General features: G+C 42.1%; 1 protein-coding gene across 4 annotated transcripts in view; it reads left to right on the top strand.

Moving 5' to 3' along the window:
- The window catches only part of LPP (LIM domain containing preferred translocation partner in lipoma), a 582,414-nt gene that overhangs the window by 69,317 nt on the left and 488,594 nt on the right, over positions 1–24,503 (top strand). For 2 of the 4 annotated variants that reach the window (XM_073626412.1, XM_073626410.1), the window contains exon 2: positions 20,047–20,115. The exons of the other annotated variants lie outside the window; for them this stretch is intronic. The gene's annotated coding sequence lies outside the window, so the exon portion shown is untranslated. The remainder of the gene's footprint in view (positions 1–20,046; positions 20,116–24,503) is intronic. 4 annotated transcript variants of the gene reach the window in all.

Genomic DNA, 24,503 nt, shown 5'->3' with positions numbered 1-24,503 from the left:
TAAAAATGTTTATCATATCGATAGTGGGAGGCACTATAGAAGATATCATCCCTGGGAGCTGAGGCGGTAACATCTCTGCGGCACGACGGCGGCTCCAGCAACCAATGAATAAACATTGAGATAGGATCTCCAGTTATCAGCTGGAAGCTGAAGCGGGCTCCCCCTTTGGTGTCCCCACTCACCAAAATTATTGGATTCTCAGCTTCGCAGTCTGGGATCAAAAAGGCATTGATCAAATGATCTGGGGATATGCTGGATGGTTCCTTAATAAGATCTTGTAGGGAGACGTTTTAAGACAGGAAAGATATACCACACTCCATAGATGGGGAAACCAAGAGAACACTCATAGTGAAATAACGTTTGGCATCAATTATCAAGCGCATTCGATGTGCAACTTACAAGATTTTTGGCAAAAACAGGCATCCGTAAAAAAAATGGTCCGAGTTTGCTGCTGAATGGCGTGCGTGTCAGGGCTGGGCTCAGCCCTTCCTTCTCTGAGCTGGCTGCTCAGCTGTCGGCTAATTGCCAGCTCCTATCTCTCCACAGTTACTCAGCTGTTGATGATATCCTGCTCGTCAGTCCTACCTACTTAAGCCGTTCAGCCCAGAGGATCTCTGCCTTTGCCCTAGTCAACATCACAGAGACGCTCTCCTGCATTCCTGTTAAAAGACTTGCTTGGCTGCCTTCCCTTCTGGCTCTAGATCATGCTTGCTGTTTTACTACGCTCGTCTCCGGCTCCCTGATGTTTGGCTTGTCTGACTATCCGTTCCAGTTCCTGAACTCTGGCTATGTTTTGAATAAGTTTGTTCTATTTACTTTTATTATTAAACAAGTGTGATTCTGTCTCGAACTGATTTCATGATTTCTGACAGTAGACGAATGCCATGAATTCAGAAGATGTAGTCAATCCACTTGTTGGTAATATTTTTTCCAGATTGGATGAGCACGATCACAGCATGGATCAGTTTTCAATGGCGTTACAAATGCTCCTGAGTCGCACGGCTTACCTGGAATATCCCACTGTGGCTGCTCCGGTACAACCTGTGTTGCAGGCCGTCGCTGCTGCTGCGCCTGTCTGTGCAGGCACCCGCCTCGAGTATTACCTCTGAGAGGTATGTCTGGTTCCGCTCCACTTACCCAGCGATTTGGGGGTGATCCAGTCCAATGCAGAGGGTTTCTCAACCAGGTTGAGATATACTTTGAGATGCTGCCCCAGGCGTTTCCCACGGACAGAAGCAAAGTAGGTTTTGTGATATCTTTGCTTTCTGAGAGAGCCTTGGCCTGGGCAAACCCTTTATGGGAGACGCAAAAACCTACTATCTTGAGTTACCCTGAGTTTGTGGCCTCCTTTAAAAGGGTATTTGACGTTCCCGCACACTCCGCTTCTGCTGCCAAGTGCCTCAGGTCCATCAAACCGAGTACGAGAACTGTTGCTGACTACACCATTAAATTCCGTACTCTGTTTCAAGCAACCTCTGCTGCCAATGAGGCCCTCGTGGCTGTTTTTTCCTCATGGTCTCTCGGATTCCATCAAGGATGAGATAGCAGCCCGAGATATACCCACTGAGCTGGAGAAGTTGATCACGTTTGCCATCCTCATTGACTCAGACTCTTCTAAGGAGCGCTTGCGGAAGCCTCCTGTATGTTTGCCTCCGAGCTTTGCAGTCCCACCTGTGCCTCCCTCACATCCCATGCCTCCTGGTACCAAGTCGGTCAGTGACGATGAACCCATGCACTTGGGCTTCACGCGTCTCTCTGCGGATGAGAGAACCTTTAGGAGGAGGGAGAGGTTGTGCCTTTATTGTGGCCAGGCAGGTCACTTTTTGAAGTCTTGTTCTACTTGTCCAGGGAATGCCCTAACCTTGAGGTCCTTTCACAGACAGATCTTAGGTGGCGTTGTTTCGTCCCCAGTTATCCAGAAGGATAAGCCCCTGGTTTCAGGCACCCTTTCTTTGGTTGAGTTGTCGGTCGTGATACAGGCTCTAAAAGACTCTGGGGCTGCAGGCCTGTTCATTGATGCTGCCTTTGTATCAAAGCACTCAGTTCCGCTGTAGTTGCGCGACACTCCACTTGCCATTGAAGCTCTTGACGGGAGACCCCTACAGCCTGCCCATGTGACTCATTAGACAGTTCCGTTGTCCATAGCATGTAGGGGCTCTTCACCATGAGATAATCCAATTCCAAGTTATTTCCTCACCTAAGTTTTCTGCTGGTTATTGGGTATCCTTGGTTACAGAGGTACAACCCCTCTTTTGATTGGCTCTGTGCTGAGGTTCTCTCCTGGTCACCACAATGCAGTAAGACATGCTTCCAGAAGGTAGCCAAGGTCCTGTGCACCTTTTCACTCTCTTCCCTGCCGGAGGAGTACTGCGATTTTAGCGATGTCTTTTGACAAAGGTCAAGCCGGTAGTTTGCCTCCCCACCAGCCGTATGATTGCTCAATTGACCTTCAACCTGGTGCCATACCCCTCGTAGCCAGGTTTACCCTTTGTGGGTCTTGGAGGATAAGGCCATGGAGGAGTATGTTGCAGACGCACTTTCTTGAGGTTTCATTGGCAATTCCTCATCTCCTGCTGGTGTTGGTTTCTTCTTCGTGAAGAAGAGGAGTGGTGAACTGAGACCTTGTATTGATTATAGGGATCTCAATCGTTTCACGATTAAGAATCCCTATCCGATTCCATTGATTACGGAGTTATTTAACCGCCTCAAGGGAGCAACGGTTTTCACAAAGCTTGATTTGAGAGGGGCATACAATCTCATGAGGATTAAGGAGGGCGACGGGTGGAAAACTGCATTTATTACCAGAACAGGCCATTATGAGTACCTTGTAATGCCTTTTGGCCTTTAACGCCCCGGCAGTTTTCCAGGAATTTATTAACGATGTCCCCCGAGATTTGTTGCAGTTATGTGTGGTGGTTTATCTCGATAATACCCTCGTATTTTTCAAGTCCCTGGAGAGCCACCACTCAGATGTCAGTCGTGTGCTTCAGAAACAAAGAGAGAACAATCTCTATTGTAAATTGGAGAAGTGCAAGTTCCATCGTGAACAGGTTAAATTCCTGGGTTATTTTATTTCCACTGATGGTTTTTCGATGGACCCAGAGATACTTTCAGTCCTACAGTGGCCCCGACCCGTGGGTTTACATCCTCTGCAGAGTTTCCTGGGCTTTGCCATCTATTATCGGAAGTTTATTTGTAACTTCACATCTCTGGTCAAGCCCCTGACTGATATGACCAGAAAGGACGGTAACCCACAGAGTTGTTCTCAGTTAAGGCCTTTGAGAGTCTCAAGGCTGCCTTTGTTTCTGCTCCTGTGTTGGCACACCCTGATCCTATGTTACCTTTTATTCTTGAGGTTGATGCTTCTGAGACTAGTGTTGGTGCCGTTCTGTCTCAACGTCCTACCTCTGAGAACACTATGCATTCATGTGGCTACTTTTCCAAGAAATTATCACTCGCGGAGTGCAATTACGAGATTGGTGACAGAAAGCTGTTGGCGATCATTTTAGCCCTGAAAGAATGGAGACATCTCCTCGAAGGTACCACTGTGCCGGTTCTCATTCTTACTGACCATAAGTATCTCACATTCTTGTCTGAGGCTAAACTCCTCTCTCCCTGAAGGGCGCAATGGGCTTTTTTCTTGTCAAGTTTCAATTACATTGTCTCATTCTTACCCGGTACTAAGAATGTAGGGGGCTGACGTCTTGTCACTACAATTTTCCTCCACTTCCAAGTTGGAGTCTGTTCCGGTTCCTGTGATTTCCTCCTGATCATTTTCAGGCTACAGTTCGCACCAGTCTCAATTCTCCTTTGGGTGACACAATTTTTGCTGCTCAGGTCCATGCTCCTCCTGAGAAACCTTGTGACCGCTGCTTTGTCCCAGAGAGTCTCCGTACTGCCGTGCTCCAGACTTACCATTCTCCCAAGGCTGATGGCCACCCTGGGAAGAATCAACTCTTTTGGGCCATTTTCCAACAATTCTGGTGGCCTAGTCTACGTGCTGATGTAACCGTGTTAGTAGCTGCCTGTTCAGTGTGTGCTCAGAGTAAGACTCCGCGACACCTTCCTGTGGGCCTCCTACAACCCATTCCAAATGGCCCTGGACCCACCTGGCTATGGATTTCATTGTGGAGTTGCCCAACTCCCAGGGCAACACAGTAATCCTTATGGTGGTTGACTGGTTTTCAAAGATTTGTCATTGTATTCCACTAAAGAAGTTGCCCACTTCTAAGGAACTGGCTTCCATTTTTGCTCAGGAGATCTTTCGCTTACATGGGCTACCCAAGGTGACTGTCTTGGACAGGGGTAGTCGGTTTGTGTCCTGGTTCTGGCGAGCCTTTTGTGCACAGTTGGGAGTTCAGCTTGCTTTCGCCTCTGCATATCACCCGCAGTCTAATGGGGCCGCAGAACGAGGCAATCAGTGCTTGGAGCAATTCCTACGTTGCTATATTTCTGACCATCTTAACAACTGGTCAGACCTATTACCGTGGGCAGAGTTTGCTCACAACAGTGCCTTGAATTCTGCTTCCCGATTGTCCCCATTTATGGTGAATTATGGTTTCCAACCTTTCATGTTGCCTGACTCGTTTGTTCCACAGAGTATTCCCGCGTTAGAGGAGCATCTCCGTGGTCTTCGTTCCACTTTGGGCACAAGTCCAGGAGGCTTTGCGACTTCCTAATGATGGGTACAATCTCCATGCCAACCGCAGACGCCTGCCTGCATCTTCCTACCAGGTGGGGACATTGTCTGGCTGTCATCTCGCAAACTCCGACTTCGCGTTTCCTCACTCAAATTCGCACCTCTGTTTATTTGGCCTTTCCGTATTCTTCGCAGGATTAACCCAATGGTTTACGCATTAGACCTTCCTTCTAATATGCGTATTTCAAATGTATTTCATGTCTCCTTATTAAAACCTTTGGTCTGCAACCGCTTTACCACCTCGGTGCCACGTTCTCACCCTATACAGGTTGAGAACCATGAGGAGTATGAAGTACAGTCCATTGTTTACTCCTGTAGGTTCCTTGGGCGCATACAGTACCTGGTGCATTGGAAAAGGGTACGGTCCGGAGGAACGCTCTTGGGTCTCATCCTCGGATGTACATGCCCCTGTCCTCCTCCGTGATTTCCATAGACTTTTTTCCCCTCAAGCCTGGTGGTCCTCCTAGGGGGAGGGGTCGTTGAGGAGGGGATACTGTCACGGCTGGGCTCAGCCCTTCCTTCTCTGAGCTGGCTGCTCAGCCGTCGGCTAATTGCCAGCTCCTATCTCTCCACAGTTACTGTGCCTTTATTGTTAGCAGCAGTTGATGATATTCTGCTCGTCAGTCCTGCCTACTTAAGCCGTCCAGCCGAGAGGATCTCTGCCTTCACCTTAGACAACATCACAGAGACGCTCTCCTGTATTTCTGTTAAAAGACTTGCTTGGCTGACATCCCTTCTGGCTCCAGATCCTGCTTGCCGAACTATGCTCATCTCCGGCTTCCAGAAGTTTGGCTTGTCTGACTATCCGTTCCGGTTCCTGAACTTTGACTACGTTTGTTCTATTTACTTTTATTATTAAACAAGTGTGATTTTAACTGTACTTCTGTCTCAGTCTGATTTCATGGTTTCTGGCTGTGCGTTCCACGGAGACGGAAATTTGCGTCAATGGTTAACACGAACTGGAAGTACCTCGACGCGTTTCACTCCTCCTCCAGGGAGTCATCAAGGACATCACTTCCGGTTCCATTACAATTTAATTTATTCCTTTAGGTAATATAGAACCTGTGTATGGAAGACACACTCACTTCCTCCTTTTACATAATTTCCTGTTTGCCATGTATAAAACTTTAATAACACTTTAAAAGAACAATTTATATGTTTAACTATATGAAAGCAACTAACGTGATAGACCCATGCAAAAGATTTCCAATATATAAAGAACAATGAATAAACCTTAATTGAAAAAGAGAGAAAATTAAACAATAAAAACAAATAGAAATAAATACGATAAAATAAAAAATATAATGAAATAAAAATGAAAATAAGTAAAATAAAAAATAAAAATAATAACAATAAAATAAAGATGGAAATGGGGAAAAAAAGGGCTCTGGACTTTGCGTCCCCATTTCTTTAACATTGAATTAGATCTCAATTGTTTTTTGTCTAATTGGTAATATGATTTGATAGATTTTATTTTTAATTTAAAAGTATTATTTATATTTTTTTATTTGTATTTTTTCATTTCCATCTTTATTTTATTTTCATATTTTCAATTTCTTTTCAAAAATAAAATAAAGATGGAAATGATAAAAATAAAAAAGTGTATGTGTGTATGTATATATATATATGTGTGTGTGTATGTATGTATATGTGTATATATATATATATATATATATATATATATATATATATATATATAAATTTTTTTTTTTTTTTTTTCAAATCATATTACCAATTAGATAAAAAAACAATTGAGATCTAATTCAATGTTAACGCTGTGGGGACGTAAAGTCCGGAGCCTTTTTTCCTTTTTTCCCCATTTCCATCTTTATTTTATTTTTATAAATTTTTTTATTTCTATTTGATTTTATTATTTAATTTTCTTTCTTTTTCAGTTAGGGGTTATTCATTGTTCTTTATATATTGGAAATCTTTTGCATATGTCTATCACATTAGTTGCTTTCATTGTTTTCATTTAGTTAAACAGATAAGTTGTTCTTTTAAAGTGTTATTAAAGTTTTATACTTGGTAACAGGAAATGATGTAAAAGGAGGAAGTGAGTGCCTGTCTTCCATACGCAGATCGTAATTTGGTCATTTTTTTACTGCATAGAGATTCTGTCTTCCCTAGGGTTTAAATAGATTGTAATGGAACCGGAAGTGATGTCCTAGATGACGCCCTAGAGGAGGGGCGAAATGCGTTGACATCCCATTCGTGTCAACCATTGACAGAAATTTACGTCTCTGTGGAATGCACGCCATTCATTCAGTGGCGAACTCAAATTTTTTTTTTTTTTTTTTTTTAACTGATGCCTGTTTTTGCCAAAAATCCTGTAAGTTGCGCATTAAATGCACTTGATAATTGATGCCAAACGTTATTTTACTATGAGTTTTCTCTGTTTCCCCATCTATGGAGTGTGGTATATCTTTCCTGTCTTAAAACGTCTCCCTTGAAGATTTTACTTAGGAACCATCCAGCATATCCCCAGATCATTTGATCAATGCCTTTTTGATCCCAGACTGCGAAGCTGAGGATTCAATAATTTTGGTGAGTTGGGACACCAAAGGGAGAGCCTGCTTCACCGATTCAAAAGTTTTGAAGCACTGTTGCACTTTTCACTGAAGCACCTGAGCACTTTTAGATTTTATGTTTTTGTTTTCTCTTAACATTGATACATTAGGCACTGTTTATTAGGATGTATATTGCTTGATATAGGCTGCTAGTGCTGTTTTATATATATTTTTTTCATTGCTTTAAGGTTGTAGCACCTTTTGTGTAGCAGCTGCAGTCTTCCTATTAATTTTTATTCATATTTCACTATTTGCGTTAACTCTCCAGCGCGAGTTTTCGAATTAGATATATTATCGTCTCATATAAAGTCCCAATCTCTCAGCCGCTCAATGTAGTCTCACGCATCCGGTGTTAATAAACCCTTGAACCTGGTTATATGTGTTAGTCTCTTCACTCTCTATTAGTTTTAGGGCCAGTTCACACCATAGAAACGCAGTCCGGATGCGTTCCAGGTGCTTTTCTGCAGGCGCGTTTTTGGTGCAGTCCAGTGCTTTTTTTTTTTTTTTTTTTTCTTAACCCTTAATGAGGATAAGTGTGTTGCAGTGTGTTTTTGGTGCATTTCGGTGCATTTTTGATGCGTTTTACACGTTCCAGTACAGTCCAATGCATGCAACATGTTTTACTTTTTTTTTCTGGAACTGTAAGCACTGGTGTGAACTATGTCATTGAAAACCATATAACCTACTTTCCATGCGTTTTTGATGCAGAAAAAAAAGCCACTGGACTGCATGTGGTGTGAACTGGCCCTTAACCTGCCGCTTCTGTTCAATTTGTAACCAGTCATGTAAGCCATAGCATTGCAAAGTTCTGGGTATAGAAGACTGTACAATCAGACTGCAACTGTGTATGATAGCTTTAGGGGCCTCCTTGCTTAAAGGACCAATAGAACTGCAAAATTGGGATTTGATAGATATATGGGGTAAATCCGCGCAGTGGTTGGGTGGTGTTAGGGTATGGGGCTGCTGCCTCTACAGATACAATACCACCTAAGTGGAGTGTATTAGAATTTGGTAAAAAGCAGGAGTAGTTATGGCGCTGCCCTTGTGGTGTTAGAAAGATTTTTCTATCAGTGGACAATTCCTCTATATATTACCTGGTGTACATAACTCCTATAAATCTAGAATATTAATCTTAAAAAGTTATATTTATGAGCGAAACAAAAAACACAAAACCAAAACCAAAAAAACCTATATGTACCAAAATAACGTGAATATTTTAGATCTGGAATCTGTGACTCGGTTACCAATAATCACATTGTAATAAAGGTGAAATTTCAACATAAAGTGTTTCGATTATTTCCACAAAGTGCATTTGTGCTAAACCAGTGCTATAAGTATCATAAAGTGACTGATGCTACATCATACAAACAAAATGTCCAGTGCTATGAATTCCATAAAGTGACTGGTGCTAGATCATACAAAATCATACTAAATATCCAATATAAAAAGTGACTAATGTGTTTTAACCAGTAATCTTGGATAGGAAAAGTTCCATTTATGAAAAAAAGTTGTTTTTGGAGTATTTTAGGATGTTCAATCTCTGAGAAACAGATTTCTGTGGGAAAGCTTCTTATCCAGGTGCTGGCTTTTTAACCAGTTGCTGACCGCCGCACGACGATGTACGTCGGCAGAATGGCACGGGCAGGCAAAAGGACTTACAGGTACGTCCTTGCCTGCCCCCCCCCCCCCCCCCCCGGTGCCTGCGGCGGTCGGCATATCTTCCCCGGCAATCGGAGGTGAGGGGGAGGCCATCCATTCGTGGCCCCCCCCCCTCGCGATCGCTCCCAGCCAATGGGATCCCTGCCTCTGTATTGTGCACAGAGGCAGAGGAAATGATGTCATCTCTCCTCGGCTCGGCATTTTCCGTTCCGGCGCCGAGGAGAGGAGACTGTAATGTGAGTGCACAACACACATACATACAGTAGAACATGCCAGGCATACATTACACCCCCAATCACCCCCCCCCCGTCACACTGACACCAAGCAGTTTTTTTTTTTTTTCTGATTACTGCATGGTTTCAGTTTGTGACAGTGTGGTGGGGCAGTTAGTGTTAGCCCCCTTTAGGTCTAGGATACCCCCCTAACCCCCCCCAATAAAGTTTTAACCCCTTGATCACCCCCCCTGTCGCCAGTGTTGCTAAGCGATCATTTTTCTGAACGCTGTATTAGTGTCGCTGGTGACGCTAGTTAGGGAGGTAAATATTTAGGTTCGCCGTCAGCGTTTTATAGCGTCAGGGACCCCCATATACTACCTAATAAATGTTTTAACCCCTTGATTGCCCCCCTAGTTAACCCTTTCACCACTGATCACCGTATAAGTGTTACGGGTGACGCTGGTTAGTTCGTTTATTTTTTATAGTCAGGTCACCCGCCGTTTATTACTGAATAAATGTTTAGCCCCCTGATCGCCCGGAGGTGATATGCGTCACACCAGGCAGCGTCAGATTAGCGCCAGTACCGCTAACACCCACGCACGCACCGTACACCTTTAGTGGTATAGTATCTGAACGGATCAATATCTGATCTGATCAGATCTATACTAGCGTCCCAGGCAGTTTAGGGTTCCCAAAAACGCAGTGTTAGCGGGATCAGCCCAGATACCTGCTAGCACCTGCGTTTTGCCCCTCCGCCCAGCCCAGCCCACCCAAGTGCAGTATCGATCGATCACCGTCACTTACAAAACACTAAACGCATAACTGCAGCGTTCGCAGAGTCAGGCCTGATCCCTGCGATCGCTAACAGTTTTTTTGGTAGCGTTTTGGTAAACTGGCAAGCACCAGTGGCCTAGTACACCCCGGTCGTAGTCAAACCAGCACTGCAGTAACACTTGGTGATGTGGCAAGTCCCATAAGTGCAGTTCAAGCTGGTGAGGTGGCAAGCACAAGTAGTGTCCCGCTGCCACCAAGAAGACAAACACAGGCTCGTCGTGCCCATAGAGCCCTTCCTGCTGCATTCGCCAATCCTAATTGGGAACCCACCACTTCTGCAGCGCCCGTACTTCCCCCATTCACATCCCCAACCAAATGCAGTCGGCTGAATGAGAGGCATTTTCTTTATGTCCTCCCGAGTACCCCTACCCAACAAACCCCCCCCAAAAAAGATGGTGTCTGCAGCAAGCGCGGATATAGGCGTGACACCCGCTATTGTCCCTCCTGTCCTGACAATCCTGGTCTTTGCATTGGTGAATGTGTTGAACGCTACCATACACTAGTTGAGTATTAGCGTAGGGTACAGTATTGCACAGACTAGGCACACTTTCACAGGGTCTCCCAAGATGCCATCACATTTTGAGAGACCCGAACCTGGAACCGTTACAGTTATAAAAGTTAGTTACAAAAAAAGTGTAAAAAAAAAAAAAAAAAAAAAAAAAAAAAAAGTTGTCGTTTTATTGTTCTCTTTCTCTCTATTCTCTCTCTATTGTTCTGCTCTTTTTTACTGTTTTCTATTCTGCAATGTTTTATTGTTATGTTTTATCACGTTTGCTTTTCAGGTATGCAATTTTTTATACTTTACCGTTTACTGTGTTTTATTGTTAACCATTTTTTTCTCTTCAGGTACGCCATTCACGACTTTGAGTGGTTATACCAGAATGATGCCTGCAGGTTTAGGTATCATCTTGGTATCATTCTTTTCAGCCAGCGGTCGGCTTTCATGTAAAAGCAATCCTAGCGGCTAATTAGCCTTTAGACTGCTTTTACAAGCAGTGGGAGGGAATGCCCCCCCCTACCGTCTTCCATGTTTTTCTCTGGCTCTCCTGTCTCAACAGGGAACCTGAGAATGCAGCCGGTGATTCAGCCAGCTGACCATAGAGCTGATCAGAGACCAGAGTGGCTCCAAACATCTCTATGGCCTAAGAAACCGGAAGCTACGAGCATTTCATGACTTAGATTTCGCCGGATGTAAACAGCACCATTGGGGAAGCATTTTATCACACCGATCTTGGTGTGGTCAGATGCTTTGAGGGCCGAGGAGAGATCTAAGGTCTAATAGACCCCAATTTTTTCAAAAAAGAGTACCTGTCACTACCTATTGCTATCATAGGGGATATTTACATTCCCTGAGATAACAATAAAAATGATTAAAAAAAAAAAATGAAAAGAACAGTTTAAAAATAAGATAAAAAAGAAAAGAAAAAAAAGCACCCCTGTCCCCCCCTGCTCTCGCGCTAAGGCGAATGCAAGCGTTGGTTTGGTGTCAAATGTAAACAGCAATTGCACCATGCATATGAGGTATCACCGCGAAGGTCAGATCGAGGGCAGTAATTTTAGCAGTAGACCTACTCTGTAAATCTAAAGTGGTAACCTGTAAAGGCTTTTAAAAATGTATTTATTTTGTTGCCACTGCATGTTTGTGCTCAATTTTAAAGCATGTCATGTTTGGTATCCATGTACTCGGCCTAAGATCATCTTTTTTTATATCATCAAACATTTGGGCAATATAGTGTGTTTTAGTGCATTAAAATTTAAAAAAGTGTGTTTTTTCCCCAAATGCGTTTGAAAAATCGCTGCGCAAATACTGTGTGAAAAAAAAAAAAAAAAATGAAACACCCACCATTTTAATCTGTAGGGCATTTGCTTTAAAAAAAATATATAATTCATGTAAACAAAAAGTGTCAGAAAGGGCTTTGTCTTCAAGTGGTTAGAAGAGTGGGTGATGTGTGACATAAGCTTCTAAATGTTGTGCATAAAATGCCAGGACAGTTCAAACCCCCCCCCCAAATGACCCCATTTTGAAAAGTAGACACCCCAAGCTATTTGCTGAGAGGCATGTCGAGTCCATGGAATATTTTATATTGTGACACAAGTTGCGGGAAAGAGACAAATTTTTTTTTTTGCACAAAGTTGTCACTAAATGATATATTGCTCAAACATGCCATGGGAATATGTGAAATTACACCCCAAAATAGTCTGTTGCTTCTCCTGAGTACGAGGATGCCACATGTGTGAGACTTTTTGGGAGCCTAGCCGCGTACGGGACCCCGAAAACCAAGCACCACCTTCAGGCTTTCTAAGGGCGTAAATTTTTGATTTCACTCTTCACTGCCTATCACAGTTTCGGAGGCAATGGAATGCCCAGGTGGCACAAAACCCCCACTAATGACCCTATTTTGGAAAGTAGACACCCCAAGCTATTTGCTGAGAGGTATAGTGAGTATTTTGCAAACCTCACTTTTTGTCACAAAGTTTTGGAAATTGAAAAAAGAAAAAAAAAAAGTTTTTTCTTTTCTTCATTTTCAAAAACAAATGAGAGCTACAAAATACTCACTATACCTCTCAGCAAATAGCTTGGGGTGTCTAAGACTTCTACTGGGGCGTTGAAGTCTGAGGACGAAATGCGCGTAGGGTGGGCTTATGGACGTCTTGCAGCACCTCTAGCAAAGCGATTTTGATATCTTTCTCATGCTCGTTTTTATCATTGAAAATGTGAGTACAACAGTGTTATTAAACTTTAATAAAAGTTCCTATACGGATTTACGCTCCCTCCTTTCTTTCATATGTAATACATCAAAACAACACGTAAAGTAAAGTTTGGAGACCTCTATGATTGCTACACAGTGGCAGATACTGTGACTGCCTGCACCCCTGCATGGGAAAGAAAATCCGGTGAGTGCAAGCAGTATCAGAGCATGCAGATAAGGCACTAATTAAAGAGCCAGCACCTGGATAAGAAGCTTTCCTACAGAAATCTGTTTCTCAGAGATTGAACATCCTAAAATACTCCAAAAAGAACTTTTTTTCATAAATGGAACTTTTCCTATCCAAGATTACTGGTTAAAACACATCAGTCACTTTTTATATTGGATATTTAGTATGATTTTGTATGATCTAGCACCAGTCACTTTATGGAATTCATAGCACTGGACATTTTGTATGATGTAGCATCAATCACTTTATGATACTTATAGCACTGGTTTAGCACAAATGCACTTTGTGGAAATAATCGAAACACTTTATGTTGAAATTTCACCTTTATTACAATGTGATTATTGGTAACCGAGTCAGATTCCAGATCTAAAATATTCACGTTATTTTGGTACATATAGGTTTTTTTGGTTTTGTGTTTTTTGTTTCGCTCATAAATATAACTTTTTAAGATTAATACTCTAGATTTATAGGAGTTATGTACACCAGGTAATCTATAGAGAAATTGTCCACTGATAGAAAAATCTTTCTAACCCCACAAGGGCAGCGCCATAACTACTCCTGCTTTTTACCAAAAATTGGGATTTGAATAGAATTTCTTCTGCCTACAGTATATCTCTGGATCTACCAATTTGTGTTGACAAGCACATCTTCTGTCCCTATTCTGTTTTATATATCAAATGCTAAGTATAAATTGCCTGGTGTACTTTTGTCTGTGCACTAGCATGGCTGAAGAAATGGACACGCAGTACAATGCAGAATTTTAGTAGAAGTAAAGGCAATTTCAAATTTCCATCATGACTAAGGCCCTGTTCACACTGGTGCAGTTTTGTCGCGCTAAAAGGCACCTTTTCAGTGTGACAAAAGTGCAGTTCCCTTTAATTTCTATCTTTTCACATCTCTGCACCGCATTTTAAAAAGGGTCCTGTTCGCTGCAATTTTTAGGTCCCTATTTAGAAAATGCACCTTCAATTATAGTCAATGAAAATGCGGTGCATTTGAGTCACATGTCTATTTTTTTTTTTCTCAAGTGACCAGGGAAGAAAATGCATTAAAGTTTCACACAGTGCGTTTAAAAATGTGATATGCGTTTTCCAAAAATGCACTCTGTGTTTTCAAGCGCACCAGTGTAAAAATACATTTTTGATCCTGAATAGTAATCCATTTTATCCCTACAATGTCAAGTTGTGTTACAATTGCACTAAAGGAATGCCACAAGCATACTCCTTATATTGATATCTTTGTTTTTGAGATGATTGAAGTTTTAATTGTGATGCTGTACTTGATGCAGATTTATAATTCTGATTCCCTGAGACTCAGTTGACCGTCTTTTCTCGCTTGCCTTGGATCCTATGGTGCCATGCCTTTATAGCATAGTAATCATCTGCTATTTCAAATGTCTTAAAATTTCCCTCATCCTCTTCGTTGCTGTTGATACTTTTCCTCGAATATATTTGGCAGACATGGGAAATTGTTCAGCTATATTACATGAGGGACTGATTCTTTTTTCCAGCCTAGACTTTGCACATTTTCGCTTTGTATTTTAGACTGTATGCCTAGAATTCCCAATATTGAGTGCAGAGATCTGTCAATTGCTTGTTACATGGTTGCTTGCCACAGTCCCTAAATTTCCTTCTCTTTCTCCTGAGTATTGAGGAGTGGAGAGTGTTCTTCTTGATTAACAAAATATAAAGGCTACATCTAAAACCCACATGCACATGTCATCCGACTCCTTAACTTATTATTTTGACTTTTATCCATTTGCACTGTGGACTTCAGTTACCTATGAAAAGTCAGTGCAATATGGCTTGCTCAAATGGTTAAAAATGAGAAATCCGCCAAGGGGATCTGGCATCCGGCACCCTGTGACCGTTATGCTTTTACTTTTAAGATTTTGCTAGAGTTTTCTCTGATAACATGTTAACTTTCTGATTATGTCCACCTGTCAGCTTTTCAAGTGGACCCGATTGGAAGCTCTATGCAGGTCTGTGGGCGGTGGCATGTAAACAGGCTTGTGTCTGTTTACATTTGCCTATCTTCGAGTCTGTCTGTTTCGAGTTGAGTCTGTTTTTCAGAACGAGACAGATCAGAGGTAGCTTGATAAGTCCATTGAGATCCTGCAGCCCATTGAGCCATTACAGATCTGCTACAGTCCACTGTCAAAATGCGGACCAAAAACTGACTGGCACATATGTCATGAAACTGATATTCATCTCATTCAGCCAGAGATCTGCTCATGGATCATCCGCTGAATGGAGTGGAGCTGTCCCGTGTAAAAGGACCCTAACCCCTTAATGAAGAAGGTTAACCTTAATTTCCAAGCACCGTTTTGCAGCCATGGCATTGTGTTATAACAAACGTACAAATCTTTGTACGCGTGAAAGACAAAACCAGAGGAAATTCCCAGCTCAACTCACCAACCAGTCTGCTTACCAACTGAATGATCCTGTCCAACAGTATGTATTAACAGGGGTTTAGTTGGCACACATTTGCAAACGCATGTGTAAGCTGTAAGGCCTCTTCACGGCACCCTGTATTACTTGTAGTCCTAACACTTCTACATTTATGAGAGTCTCCACAGTGGGAGCACATGCATTCTAATGGGTAGATAAAGGACAGGTGGGCCTGAAGGTAGTCCAATCCTCCTTAAAGGTACAGGGGCACATTGGACACCCAGTACATAGCACAATGGCAGCAAAGGTGCCCAGTGTGTACCCTTACCGAATTTACACAAGTAACAAAGAGATGGCCCCTGCCCTCATCTATAACTAGCCATCACAGTAAGGAGCACATGGAAGGGCAAACGCATGAAAGACAAAACCAGAGAAAATTCTCAACTCACCAACCAATCTGCTTACAATATCTTTGTACTCCTCTTTCATACCTTTTTTGTATGTAGGTGAATTAGACTTTGTTTTTGCCGGGCTAATTGGACTTTTATTTAGTGGCAAATGTTAATCTTTTAACAGTCAGTGACTGCTCAGGTCTCCATGCCGGGGGTACTCCGTCAACCTCACTTTCAGCACAAAATGTGCAGGCCCACCTCTGTGAGGCCGCATGTTTGCATACGCTCAGCAGGAATGGATTAAAGCAGAGTTAAGGGACAATTCACAGTTTGACATTCTTGTGCGTTGTGTTTAGCTCATATTGTATCACTCAATGTGCGTTGTGTTAAGCCAGCCCATTCATATTCAGTAGCCTGCTAACTCATTAGAACATACAAAAAAATTTTAAAAAATGTGCATGCAGTATTTTTCTGACATAGCACACCAGTAGTGCGTTGTGGTGCACTGCAAGGTATGTGCATTTTAAGCTGTGTTGCTTTACTGCATTGGGTGGTGTTCCAAATTAATGACACCACAATGTACTCAACTCCCTTCTGTTGCAGTAATGCATGCATTAAGTGGAATTCCAGGCTCTAACTAAGGCTACTTTCACACTGCAGCGCCTGGCCGTTAGCACTAAATCACTGCTCGTTTTTTCGACCTCTAGCGGGGAGCTTTTAACCCCAAAGAAGGGGTTAAAAACACCCATTTTGCGGCGTTTCTGAATCGCTTTTCAGGTGCTTTGGAATTCATTTCAATGGGCAGGGCATTTTGGGAGCGCTGTGTACAGCGCTCTCAAACCACCCCAAAGATGTTGCTTGCAGGACTTTTCCTAACATCCTGCAAGCGCACTGACCCAGTGTGAAAAGTGACACTGAAATAAATGGGAGGCGGTTTTTAGGCGTTATTTAGAGGCTATTTCTAGAGCTAAAACGCCTGAAAACTGCCCCAGTGTGAAAGAGGTCTAAAACTACTCCCTCCTCCCTTCTAACAATTATACTGACTACCCTGTATAAAGAAGATGCTTATACTTGCCTATTCTCAGGGAGCTCAGGTCCAGGTAATGTGATCTCCCCAGCTTCAGCGGAGAGAGCGCAGACAACGAATAGAACACCTGGGCGGGAGCATGCGTTGTTGGCTGTCCCCCCTCTCCCCTGAAGCTGCTGCTGGAAGCTGATCATGTGGCCGGACCCAAGTGCCTTGGGAATAGGCAAGTATAAGACTCTTCCTTTTACAGAGTAGTTAGAATAGGAGTTAAAAGTGGGGAGGGAACAGCTTTAAGCTTGGTTAAAGCCTGGAATTCCACTGTAATGTGCACAAGAATGGAGAAATGTAGATAGACCTTCAAAGCCCAACTCCAGTTTAAGTAAAGCTTGCCATACATGGATAGAAAATCGTTTGAAAAAACGTTAGTTTTTGATAAAGATCTGTCGAACACCGTCATTGTATTGAATTGTAGGGGTGTACTAACTGGAAATTTTGGTATCGAAAATGACAGTTTAAAAAATATTATATATATATAAATTTATTTTTTATATATAGTATCTCACAAAAGTGAGTATACTCCTCACATTTTTGTAAATATTTTATTATATCTTTTCATGTGACAACACTGAAGAAATGACACTTTGCTACAATGTAAAGTAGTGAGTGTACAGCTTGTATAACAGTGTAAATTTGCTGTCCTCTCAAAATAACTCAACACACAGCCATTAATGTCTAAACCACTGGCAACAAAAGTGAGTACACCTCTAAGTTAAAGTGTCCAAATTGGGCCCAATTAGCCATTTTTCCTCCCCTGTGTCATGTGACTCGTTAGTGTTACAAGGTCTCAGGTGTGAATGTGTTAAATTTGGTGTTATTGCTCTCTCTCTCGTACTGGTTACTGGAAGTTCAACGTGGCATAAATAAAATATTTACAAAAATGTGAGGGGTGTACTTTTGTGAGATACTGTATAATTTGTATTATATTTGACTTTTTAATTAATATCATCAATTTAAATTAATATGAATTTATTGTTGGCCGTTATTGGCACCATTTAGTGCAAGAAAAGCTCAAGAAAAATGCAGTCTGCAGTCTCCAACCATCTCTTCTATCATGTCTGCAATCTCTTGCTTAACCACTTACTGACCAGCCACCGCACTTTTACTGCAGCAAGTCGGCTCTCCTGCACAAACCGACGTACCCATACGTCGGTCCGTGCATGTCAGTTTTCGGGAACAGAGATCTCTCATGTCCCAGGCAGCCCATCCCCCTTACAGTTAGAACACGCTGAGGGAACACATTTGACCCCTTGATCGCCCCCTAGTGTTAACTCCTTCCCTGCTAGTGTCATTTATACATTGATCAGTGCATTTTTATAGCACTGATCAATGTCACTAGTCCCCAAAAAGTGTAATTTAGGGTCAGATTTGTCAACCACAGTCTCGCTAAAAATCACAGATCGCCGCCATTACCAGTAAAACCAATCAGAAATTAAAAGTCCCTAGATCTATCCCCTAGTTTTTAGATGCAATAACTTTAGCGCAAACCAATCAATTGGGTTGCGCAATGCCTACTGCGATTTTTTTTTTTTTTTTTTTTTCAAAAAATATGTAGAAGAATACGTATTGGTCTAAACTGATGAATAAACTTTTTTTATATATATATATTTATATTTATTTTGGATATGTATAATAGCAGAAAGTAAAAATAAAATGGTTTTTTTTTTTTTTTTTTTTTTTTTTTTTTAAATTGTCACTTTTTTGTTTATAGCGCAAAAAATAAAAACCGCAGAGGTGATCAAATACCACCAAAAGAAAGCTCTATTGTGGGGGAAAAAAAGGATCAATGCCCATCAGATGCAGCTATGCCAGTGCCCCGGTAAGAGCAGGGATCTCCTGCTGTGTCATGTTGCTGGGTTTGAATTTCCCAGGAGCAGTAACAGTGTCCTGCCTCCTGTGATACGTCACACTGATTAACTGTACCAGCATTGGATCAGTGTGCCGTCTATCACAGGAGGTGGGACATTGTTACTACAGCCGCCCAGACAATTCAGCTCCGTGACACAGGGAGATCGCCGCTCTGCTAGGAGAGGAGGAGGGAGGGGAGGACAGATGACACCCCTGCAATGTGCGGCACCTGAGGGTGACCCCGCCCCCTTTTTGGTGCTATTATAGGCACCTTTTCTTCACACCATTTTCGGCGGCCGAAATTTCAGTGCACTACTATCCAATTGTTGCAGGGTGGTACAAATGCTCAGCCGAGCCATATTTTATCGACCCACCAGCTGCTTCCCCTTGAGCTGCAGAGGCAGAAAATGGGGGTATACATATGCCGCAGCTGTGATGCGGCAGAATTTATCCCCACATTAACTGAATGGGTTTCCCTGAACATGCTTTTGGCACACTGGTGTGGGGTTTAAGGAGTTAAATCATGTAGTGGGGAGACAATATAACGACTTCTCACCCTCTGCCAGATGCCCTCTGAAGAGCGATCTGCATTGGATCACTTTACAGAGGGCTCTGCATGTGTAAAAGAGTCCTAAACGTCATGTCTTGCATTGGGGTTGCCACCTACACAGCAAGGGCTAGCTGCACATTTTATGTCTAGGGGACCATAAAAGCAATTTTACTTACCCATTACTTCCTTCTCCTGGCATATGGTGCCCTACATTCCAGTCAGGAGGTGTAACTTGGTACCCCTTGCATTACTGGTCAGTGTGAGCAAAAATACTCCCACCATTGGTAGTCAGTGGGAGTTAAAAAAAAAAAAAAAAAAAAAAATTAGATTTATATGTACATTTATTTGTATGTGTGTGAAATAGATATATATATATATATATATATATATATATATATATATATATATATATATATATATATATATGTGTGTGTGTGTGTATATATATGTATAATAATTAGCACAAGTGATATTGTTTCAATATTCCACAGAGCTTGTTCCATGACTGTTCAAAGCGTTCTCTGCAAATCTGACATTGCAGTGCTATGTGAGGAATTTAAGCATAGGGGCAGCAGGCAGGGCCCAATCTCCTGGGGTTAATGATATACACACACTGGAATTCTGTCTCTAGATATTGCTTTTTTTCTTTACTTTTTCCCAAGTACCAAAACGGGGAAAACCAGAGAAGGGATGATATTTGACAAGCTTCTTTGTCATGTTTTCCATATTTGGAAATGTTTACCCAAAGCACTGATCTATTGAAAGAGGAGGGGAGGTGAGTCAGGGTTTGGAAGCAGGATATGAGTGCTACAGTAGATGTGACATCCCCCTCCCTATGTTTTGAGCCTTGCTTTGTGGTCTCTTTCAGGTTAATACCCCCGATTCACAGGAGCTTCTTTAAATTAAGTGTGCAGTGCCTGGAGAAAGACTGCAAGAGGTGAGTGTAACCATTTGAATCGGTTTGGATGGTGTGTAATGTAGTGTTGATTAAGTGAGAGAGATCTTTGGTAAAATCAGTTAATAGATACTGCATTGTGTGTAGGTGTGTGTGTGTGTGTATGTATGTATGTGTATATATATATTATCTTTAGCCTTTTTATGATACTTTTCTAACTTTACTGCTAATAGAATGTTAATTTCTGGAGCAGATCAATTTGGATTGTGTCAGGTAATAAAACTGATTTTTGTGGAAATATGAATAGATTATAATAGTGTAACACAATGAAAATTCAAGATCTGGGTCATTTTTTTTTTTCAGTGATTTTTTTTTTTTTTCAAGGATTTTGAGCTGAATTGTGCAACCGTTATAGTTCTTATGATGTTTAGGCCTACCAGTCTTGTTACTAATTCCACATAATAGTCTACATGACCAAATTGTTATCCTTAGTTATCGTATAAAAATGCACAGCTACATAAGTGTAAAAGATGTATCTACTATTCCTGTCAGTTATAGGTTTTAGATATGATGGATATATTCCTATACCATTTATTCATAAATCTGGTAAAAGCTTAAAAGGAGAAGTAGAACCAAACCTCTTTTAGCCCTATTCTCCTGTGGGTAACAGGAGTACACCTTATTCTGCACTCCTGTGACCCAGATTCAGCTGACAGCAGGTTAAAGTCCACTGTCGGTGGACGTTACTCAGCTGGTCCAGACTCTAGAGGGGTCTGGAGTGGAACTTTAGTCAGAAAATGAAGTCCTGCTAGATCACGTCAGGCTGGGCCCTTTTGCAGGTATAGCTATGTAAAACATTAAGAATAAGTGTCCATACTGTTTAAAATTCAGTAATACACTGTCTCACCCTGCTCTGCACATGCCATTTGATGGTTTAACAGTTTAGTTGCGGAAACAAGCAACTTTGACCGTTAGCAGTCCCGGCATTCCAGGAATGTAACTGTTTTGAAACTGTTAAATCGATGGGTTTAGTTGCGCTTTATGATTTACTGCTGTTCAGGGGCTCTGGGCTCCAGTAAAATGGCAGCCTCCAGCAAGAAGAAGCAGGAGCAATGCTGGAGGCAATTTACAGCACACACTAATTTTGGTAGCATAATTAACGTGGAATGTTTGCTCCTTGCTAAAGAACTTTAATTTTTAAAATTTTTTTTTATCAAATTATGGGTAAAGTTCCGCTTTAATGTTGGGATCCATCCAGATGCTTGAGCGGTAGTTGGTTCAGTCTCTGAGTGCGCTGCTGAGAGTCTTAGCTGGCTGCCCCCCACACGGCCCAGCACTCCAGTGAGTGCTGGAGGGGAAGAGCAGAGAGCCGGTGAGATAGTCACAGGCTGTCTGCTCAGTAAAGACTGAGAACTGAGCGATAGGCAGTCTTATTGCTCGGTTCTCAGTCCTAGAGACAGTGGGGGACAGATGCCGCAATGGACCAATGCTGCATCCACCTAGGTGAGTATGTACATTTTGTTTTATTTTTAATCCTACGCTTCTCTTTAACACATGATCTACGGCCCTTCAGTTACTTTGCCTCAAGCTTAAAGGGGACCTCCAGCCTACTAAGACTTCTCCCATGCCCTGTGTAGTCAGCCTGGCCAAAATGCTGGGGGGGGGGATTAAGAATGGATTCCCTCACTCACCCATGTGAGATGGATGGAGGAATCCTCCCTGCTGTGCCATTGTGAGACCTCTGCTGTCAGAATACATTCATTAGCGGCTGCAGCTAGCTGATCGAGAAAAGCCTTTCAACGGTCCTGTTCAGCATTAACTTCTGTTGAACTGGAACAGCCGTAGATGGTTTAGTTTGGCTGGTCCCTGCTGAACATCTGAATTTTGGTCCATCTATGGGCAGTTTAGCACAAAGCAGTCTCCTTCTGACAGCCATCTTTGTCCTCCACTGACCATAATGCTAAGTAGACTAAAGCCTGCCCTTTTACAAATAGTGACTTTGCAGAAATATTCATTAAAGTTCTTCAGATGCAGTCTGGTCATAGGGTATGTGTTGGGATTGCATCATTTTATATGATGATCTCCTTGATGACTGATTTTTACAGTCGGGGGTCTTCAAAACCTTTAGATATGGTTTAAATAAATAATTGAAGATCTGTATTTAGTATTGTAGTGTGCATTGAGTACTTCCTGTAGGGGATATCCTATGTCATTTCAAGGACTTCCTTTCTTCCCTGTCTTGGAGGAATTTGTTGAAATCCAGTGATGATAACCTGAATTAGGCTTCTCGTTGCTTTCATTACAGCAGCATCATATTCCGTGTGGGATTCCTGCCAAAATAGATACCTTTCAAAAAAAAAAAAAAATTCCTCAGTTTAAATTTGAAAAAAATCTATAAAAAAGTAAATTCTACTTCTGTCTGTTCATACAGCAAAATCATCCATATATTTTGATGAGTGAGGTACATGTATTTACTTACCGAAGGATCTTGCAGATTTCAGTTTGCAGTAAGTACAAAAACCTATCTCAAGCCAAAGCCCCAAAAGGGTTTACATTGGTTTTATATACCGCTGGTTACCTGTGAATTACTGTATACTTTTGTTCTGCCAATCCTTCATTTATAGCTACCCATCACTTTTTCCTTAGAAGTCTCAGTTCTTCCCACTGAACTATACTGGCCTTTCTGTGAACCCAATGCTGTCTTAGCACACCCACCTATTCACACTACTTGAAATTATTATAGCGGGTCTCCCGCTTTTCCCGCGGCTTTGTCAAGCCAATGAGAGATACTGTAACAATCCGCAGGAGCAGCTACAAAGGATCCTGGGATGTGTAGTCTTCATCTAAAAGGGCCCCATAGCCTTGTATGGGGGCAGGAGCTACAAAACCCAGCATGCTCTGGAAGGAAAGAAGAAATTACTCCATCTTGTTTGCCTGAGGGAATTCAGTTAGCACAAGGCAGGAGAAGACTGGACTCAGGGGAGAGATGTTGCCTCCCAGGTTAGTCCACAGCTCAGTTTGCAAGTTCCACAGCCGGTCGGTCGGGGACATCCAGCCTGTGAGAGGGGGATCCCAGGTGCATATCCAGGCTCCCCTGCATCAACGGTGTGAAGCGTTCCAGTGTGAGGTGACTAGTCGGGTCGCCAGAGGAGCCTGCCTGTTCCTGGACGTTCATTTGGGCCTGACCACAGGATTTGGTGAGAGGGCACATGCCCATCTGCAGGAAACAAGGACACTGCACATAGACAGAGTTACCTGACCTTTGTCTACACTTACCAGAACCTGGGTCTTGTTAGTGGCCTGTTAAGCAGTCAGTGTCCGCCCTTATTATTCGAATACTGTCAGCATATTACAGATACATGTTGCCAAGCAGGAGTTTAAGTGCACCAACTAAAGTGGCTAGCTGAAGATCCAAGTCCTCATATTTCTTTCAAGGGACTGAAATTACTGTAGCTTTATGCACACACACATACTTCAGGCACCATAAATGTGGTGGGTGTGCGGGATGGTTTATCTGGGAAATTAAGCCATTAAATGTTGATTTGGGTACAGTGTGCTTGGACCTGTGCTGTCAGGAGACAGAGGAGAGATCACTGACATAAGAGAGGGTCATTCCTCCGCTCTTCTCCTGCCTGGACTCCTAGCGCCAATTTATATAGAGGTAATCAAACCAATCGGATATATAATTGCCATTGCTATGTGTTTGCCATTGCTGTTGGGGTTATTCTGAGGTTTGGAATCCCCTGAAAGCAGCATGAATACAGTATTGAGCTATATTGCTCTGGATCTTAGTTATTACTGCTCAGCTGATTTACTTGACATATGTGCACTTAGAAAAAATCATATATGTATGTGAAATAAGAGCCAGCATATCAAAAAGTGACTAAAGATGATAGCCCATCAAACAATGATACAATGAATAAATAATGAAAAATATGTTGAAAAAAATATTAATAGAGTAATGGTGAAAAACAGTCTCACAAAAAAAAGACTAAGGCAGATAGCTCAAAAAAATGTAAAATCATAAAAAACAGTGCTCAAATATAAATAAAATAAAAGGGAGAGTGGAATCCCAAAAAATGTGCAAATAAAGTTCCAGTGGCAAATAGTGCACGGATTTCCAAGCTAAACAATCCATATACAATGTGAGTAAAATTCCAAAGGAAAAGTGGAGACAGGCAGGTCCAACATCCAAGGTAGTTCACACCCAAGTGAGAGTTGAGGCTCCTTACCAGCTAAAGATGACCGCCATAACAGTGGTCTCACCAGGCATTTGGGAAATTTCAGGTCTCCCACTAACCTATGCCGGCATCCACAGTTGAAATCGTGATACTCAGAAAACAAGAACAAAAAATGCCCCCATAGTGTAATAGTTCAAACAACGTTATTTATTAAGCTGATTGAATTGTACTTACAAAAATCTCCCTCCT

The sequence above is a fragment of the Aquarana catesbeiana genome, linkage group LG04 (assembly GCF_042186555.1).
Source record: "Aquarana catesbeiana isolate 2022-GZ linkage group LG04, ASM4218655v1, whole genome shotgun sequence".
Lineage (NCBI taxonomy): Eukaryota > Metazoa > Chordata > Amphibia > Anura > Ranidae > Aquarana > Aquarana catesbeiana.
Note: the sequence above shows the minus strand (reverse complement) of the source record. Positions and strands in the feature narration are given on the sequence as shown.